Source organism: Triticum aestivum, chromosome 1A, assembly GCF_018294505.1.
Source record: "Triticum aestivum cultivar Chinese Spring chromosome 1A, IWGSC CS RefSeq v2.1, whole genome shotgun sequence".
Lineage (NCBI taxonomy): Eukaryota > Viridiplantae > Streptophyta > Magnoliopsida > Poales > Poaceae > Triticum > Triticum aestivum.
The window spans coordinates 23,388,956-23,396,065 of NC_057794.1; positions in this window are offsets into that span (position 1 = coordinate 23,388,956).

Here is a 7,110-nt window from a genome sequence, read left to right on the forward strand (position 1 = left end):
TGATGTTTATCATGTTTTACATCTTATTTGCTTAGAACGACGGTAGCTTAAATGAGATGATCCCTCGTTATAATTTCAAGAAAGTGTTCCCCCTAACTGTGCACCGTTGCGAAGGTTCGTTGTTTCGAAGCACCACGTGATGATCGGGTGTGATAGATTCTAACGTTTGAATACAACGGGTGTAAGCCAGATTTACACACGCAATACACTTAGGTTGACTTGACGAGCCTAGCATGTACAGACATGGCCTCGGAACACGGAAGATCGAAAGGTCGAGCATGAGTCGTATAGAAGATACGATCAACATGAAGATGTTCACCGATGTTGGCTAGTCCGTCTCACGTGATGATCGGACATGGCCTAGTTAACTCGGATCATGTTTCACTTAGATGACTGCAGGGATGTCTATTTGAGTGGGAGTTCATTGAATAATTTGATTAGATGAACTTAATTATCATGGACTTAGTCTAAAATCTTTACAATATGTCTTGTAGATCAAATGGCCCACGTTGTCCTCAACTTCAACGCGTTCCTAGAGAAAACCAAGCTGAAAGATGATGGCAGCAACTATACGGACTGGGTCCGGAAGCTGAGGATCATCCTCATAGCTGCCAAGAAAGATTATGTCCTAGAAGCACTGCTAGGTGATGCACCTTTCCCAGAGAACCAAGACGTTATGAACGCTTGGCAGTCACGTGCTGATGATTACTCCCTCGTTCAGTGCGGCATGCTTTACAGCTTAGAACCGGGGCTCCAAAAGCATTTTGAGAGACACAGAGCATATGAGATGTTCGAAGAGCTGAAAATGGTTTTTCAAGCTCATGCCCGGGTCGAGAGATATGAAGTCTCCGACAAGTTCTTCAGCTGTAAGATGGAGGAAAATAGTTCTGTTAGTGAGCACATACTCAAAATGTCTGGGTTGCATAACCGCTTGACTCAGCTAGGAGTTAATCTCCCGGATGACGCAGTCATTGACAGAATCCTTCAGTCGCTTCCATCGAGCTACAAGAGCTTTGTGATGAACTTCAATATGCAGGGGATGGAAAAGACCATTCCTGAGGTATATTCAATGCTGAAATCAGCGGAGGTGGAAAATCAAAAAGGAACATCAAGTGTTGATGGTGAATAAAACCACTAAGTTCAAGAAAGGCAAGGGTAAAAAGAACTTCAAGAAGGACGGCAAGGGAGTTGCCGCGCCCGGTAAGCAAGCTGCCGGGAAGAAGCCAAAGAATGGACCCAAGCCCGAGACTGAGTGCTTTTATTGCAAGGGAAGTGGTCACTGGAAGCGGAATTGCCCCAAATACTTAGCGGACAAGAAGGACGGCAACACTAAAGGTATATGTGATATACATGTAATTGATGTGTACCTTACCAGTACTCATAGTAGCTCCTGGGTATTTGATACCGATGCGGTTGCTCACATTTGTAACTCAAAGCAGGAGCTGCAGAATAAACGGAGACTGGCGAAGGATGAGGTGACGATGCGCGTCGGGAATGGTTCCAAGGTCGATGTGATCGCCGTCGGCACGCTGCCTCTACATTTACCTACGGGATTAGTTTTAAACCTTAATAATTGTTATTTAGTGCCAGCTTTGAGCATGAACATTGTATCAGGTACTCGATTAATTCAAGATGGCTACTCATTTAAATCCGAGAATAATGGTTGTTCTATTTATATGAGAGATATGTTTTATGGTCATGCTCCGTTGGTGAATGGTTTATTCTTAATGAATCTTGAGCGTAATGTTACACATATTCATAGTGTGAATACCAAAAGATGTAAGGTTGATAATGATAGTCCCACATACTTGTGGCACTGCCGCCTTGGTCACATAGGTGTCAAACGCATGAAGAAGCTCCATGCAGATGGACTTTTAGAGTCTCTTGATTACGAATCATTTGACATGTGCGAACCATGCCTCATGGGTAAAATGACCAAGACTCCGTTCTCAGGAACAATGGAGTGAGCAACCAACTTATTGGAAATCATACATACTGATGTGTGCGGTCCAATGAGTGTTAAGGCTCGCGGTGGCTATCATTATGTTCTTACCCTCACTGATGACTTGAGTAGATATGGGTATGTCTACTTAATGAAACACAAGTCTAATACCTTTGAAAAGTTCAAGGAATTTTAGAGTGAGGTTGAGAATCAACGTGACAGAAAAATCAAGTTCTTGCGATCAGATCGTGGGGGAGAATAGTTGAGTCAAGAATTTGGCACACACTTAAGAAAATGTGGAATAGTTTCACAACTCATGCCGCCTGGAACACCTCAGCGTAATGGTGTGTCCGAATGTCGTAATCGCACTCTATTAGATATGGTGCGATCTATGATGTCTCTTACCGATTTACCGCTGTCATTTTGGGGCTATGCTTTAGAGACTGCCGCATTCACTTTAAATAGGGCTCCGTCGAAATCCGTTGAGACGACACCGTATGAATTATGGTTTGGGAAGAAACCTAAGCTGTCGTTTCTAAAAGTTTGGGGATGCGATGCTTATGTCAAGAAACTTCAACCTGAAAAGCTCGAACCCAAATCAGAAAAATGCGTCTTCATAGGATACCCTAAAGAAACTATTGGGTATACCTTCTACCTCAGATCCGAAGGCAAGATCTTTGTTGCCAAGAATGGGTCCTTACTAGAGAAAGAGTTTCTCTTGAAAGAAGTAAGTGGGAGGAAAGTAGAACTTGATGAAGTATTACCTCTTGAACTGGTAAGTGGCGCAGCTCAAGAAAATGTTCCTGAGGTGCCTACACCGACTAGAGAGGAAGTTGATGATGATGATCATGAAACTTCAGATCAAGTTGCTACCGAACTTCGTAGGTTCACGAGGACACGTTCCGCACCAGACTGGTACGGCAACCCTATCTTGGAAATCATGTTGTTAGACAACGGTGAACCTTCAAACTATGAAAAAGCGATGGCGGGCCCGGATTCCGACAAATGGCTGGAAGCCATGAAATCCGAGATAGGATCCATGTATGAAAACAAAGTATGGACTTTGACTGACTTGCCCGATGATCGGCGAGCCATAGAAAATAAATGGATCTTTAAGAAGAAGACAGACGTGGATGGTAATGTGACCATCTATAAAGCTCGGCTTGTCGCTAAGGGTTATCGACAAGTTCAAGGGGTTGACTACGATGAGACTTTCTCACCCGTAGCGAAGCTGAAGTCCGTCTGAATCATGTTAGCAATTGCCGCATTCTATGATTATGAGATATGGCAAATAGACGTCAAAACGGCATTCCTTAATGGTTTCCTTAAGGAAGAATTGTATATGATGTAGCCGGAAGGTTTTGTCGATCCTAAGAATGCTGACAAGGTGTGCAAGCTCCAACGCTCGATTTATGGGCTGGTGCAAGCATCTCGGAGTTGGAACATTCGTTTTGATGAGATGATTAAAGCGTTTGGGTTTACGCAGACTTATGGAGAAGCCTGCATTTACAAGAAAGTGAGTGGGAGCTCTGTAGCATTTCTCATATTGTATGTGGACGACATGCTGTTGATGGGAAATGATATAGAATTCTTGGAAAGCATAAAGGCCTACTTGAACAAGTGTTTTTCAATGAAGGATCTTGGAGAAGCTGCTTATATATTAGGCATCAAGATCTATAGAGATAGATCGAGACGCCTCATTGGTCTTTCACAGAATACGTACCTTGACAAGATATTGAAGAAGTTCAAAAAGGATCAGTCAAAGAAGGGGTTCTTGCCTGTATTGCAAGGTACGAGATTGAGCACGGCTCAATGCCCGACCACGACAGAAGATAGAGAAAAGATGAGTGTCGTCCCCTATGCCTCGGCCATAGGGTCTATCATGTATGCTATGCTGTGTACCAGACCTGATGTAAACCTTGCCGTAAGTTTGGTAGGAAGGTACCAAAGTAATCCCGGCATGGAACACTGGACAGCGGTCAAGAATATCCTGAAGTACCTGAAAAGGACTAAGGATATGTTTCTCGTTTATGTAGGTGACGAAGAGCTCGTCGTAAAGGGTTACGTCGATGCTAGCTTCGACACAGATCTGGATGGCTCTAAGTCACAAACCGGATACATGTATATTTTGAATGGTGGGGCAGTAAGCTGGTGCAGTTGCAAGCAGAGCGTTGTGGCGGGATCTACATGTGAAGCGGAGTACATGGCAGCCTCGGAGGCAACACAAGAAGCAGTCTGGGTGAAGGAGTTCATTACCGACCTAGGAGTCATACCCAATGCGTCAGGCCCGATGACTCTCTTCTGTGACAACACTGGAGCTATTGCCCTTGCCAAGGAGCCCAGGTTTCAGAGGAAGACCAGGCATATCAAGCATCGCTTCAACTCCATTCGTGAAAGTGTTCAAAATGGAGACATTGAGATTTGTAAAGTACATACGGACCTGAATGTGGCAGATCCGTTGACTAAACCTCTCCCTAGAGCAAAACATGATCAACACCAGAACTGCATGGGTGTTCGATTCATCACAATGTAACTAGACTATTGACTCTAGTGCAAGTGGCAGACTGTTGGAAATATGCCCTAGAGGTAATAATAAAATGGTTATTATTATATTTCGTTGTTCATGATAATTGTCTATTGTTCATGCTATAATTGTGTTATCCGGAAATCGTAATACATGTGTGAATACATAGACCACAACACGTCCCTAGTGAGCCTCTAGTTGACTAGCTCATTGATCAAAAGATAGTCATGGTTTCCTGACTATGGACATTGGATTTCATTGATAACGGGATCACATCATTAGGAGAATGATGTGATGGACAAGACCCAATCCTAAGCATAGCTCAAAGATCGTGTAGTTCATTTGCTATAGCTTTTCCGAATGTCAAGTATCATTTCCTTAGACCATGAGATTATGCAACTCCCGGATACCGTAGGAGTGCTTTGGGTGTGCCAAACGTCACAACGTAACTGGGTGACTATAAAGGTACACTACAGGTATCTCCGAAAGTATCTGTTGGGTTGGCACGAATCGAGACTGGGATTTGTCACTCCGTATGACGGAGAGGTATCTCTGGGCCCACTCGGTAATGCATCATCATAATGAGCTCAACGTGACCAAGTGGTTGATCACGGGATCATGCATTACGGCACGAGTAAAGTGACTTGCCGGTAACGAGAGTGAACAAGGTATTGGGATACCGACGATCGAGTCTCGGGCAAGTAACGTACCGATTGACAAAGGGAATTGTATACAGATTGATTGAATCCTTGACATCGTAGTTCATCCGATGAGATCATCGTGGAGCATGTGGGAGCCAACATGGGTATCCATATCCCGCTGTTGGTTATTGACCGGAGAGGCGTCTCGGTCATGTCTGCATGTCTCCCGAACCCGTAGGGTATACACACTTAAGGTTCGGTGACGCTAGGGTTGTAGAGATATTAGTATGCAGTAACCTGAAAGTTGTTCGGAGTCCCGGATGAGATCCCGGACATCACGAGGAGTTCCGGAATGGTCTGGAGGTAAATATTTATATATAGGAAGTCCAGTTTCGGCCATCGGGAAGGTTTCTAGGGTCGCCGGTATTGTACCGGGACCACCGGAAGGGTCCCGGGGGTCCATCGGGTGGGGCCACCTATCCCGGAGGGCCCCATGGGCTGAAGTGGGAGGGGGAACCAGCCCCTGGTGGGATGGTGCGCCCCCCTTGGGCCTCTCCTGCGCCTAGGGTTGGGAAACCCTAGGGGTGGGGGCGCCCCCCACTTGGCTTGGGGGGGAAGCCACCCCTCGGCCGCCGCCCCTTGGAGATCCATCTCCTAGGGCCGGCGCCCCCCCAAGGCCCCTATATATAAAGAGGGAGGAGAGAGGGCAGCCACAACCCCCTTGCTCTTGGCGCCTCCCTCTCCCTCCGTAACACCTCTCCTCCCCGCTTGCGCTTGGCGAAGCCCTGCCGGGATCTTGCTGCATCCACCACCACGCCGTCGTGCTGCTGGATCTTCATCAACCTCTCCTTCCCCCTTGCTGGATCAAGAAGGAGAAGACGTCCGTATGTGTGTTGAACGCGGAGGTGCTATCCGTTCGGCACTTGGTCATCGGTGATTTGGATCACCACAAGTACGACTCCATCAACCCCATTCTCTTGAACGCTTCCGCGCGCGCGATCTACAAGGGTATGTAGATGCACTCAACACTCCCTCGTTGCTAGATGACTCCATAGATTGATCTTGGTGATGCGTAGAAAATTTTAAAATTCTGCTACGTTCCCCAACAGTCAGAACATGTTGGAAATTGATGACGTCGCTTTGAATGCTGCATACTGAACACAAAAGAAGTCCGTAGTTCAAATAAGTTTAAAAAAATTGAAGTGCCCGTGTAACCGATGAGTTCTCGTCCGGAATCCTGATACTCCGAAAGAGATTGTCCAGTTTGTACACGAAGTGCGTCCAGTTTTTGCCGTGACCCTCTCTACTCTTTCGCACATGCTATGCGGGTGAAATGATGATACCATGCCAAGTTTCAAGATTTTCAGTGTTCATTTTGTAGTGATTTTAGATTTCACGGTCATTTAGCTCTCTAAACAATTAGGTAAATGACTGAAAAACAACCAATGATGTTAGAACATGTTGGAAATTGATGATGTCGCTTTGAATACTGCATACTGAACACGAAAGAAGTCCGGAGTTCAAATAAGTTTAAAAAACATTGAAGTGCCCGTCTAACAGATGAGTTCTCGTCCGAAACCCTAATACTCCGAAAGAGATTGTCCAGTTTGTACACGAAGTGCGTCCAGTTTTTGCCATGACCCTCTCTACTCTTTCGCACATGATATGCGGGTGAAATGATGATACCATGCCAAGTTTCAACATTTTCAGAGTTCATTTTGTAGTAATTTTCAATTTCACGGTCATTTAGCTCTCTAGACAATTAGGTAAATGACTGAAAAACAACAAATGATGTCAGAACATGTTGGAAATTGATGACGTCGGTTTGAATGCTGCATACTGAACACAAAAGAAGTCCGGAGTTCAAATAAGTTTAAAAAACATTGAAGTGCCTGTGTAACAGATGAGTCTCGTCTGAAACCCTGATACTCCGAAAGAGATTGTCCAGTTTGTACACGAAGTGCGTCCAGTTTTTGCCGTGACCCTCTCTACTCTTCCGCACA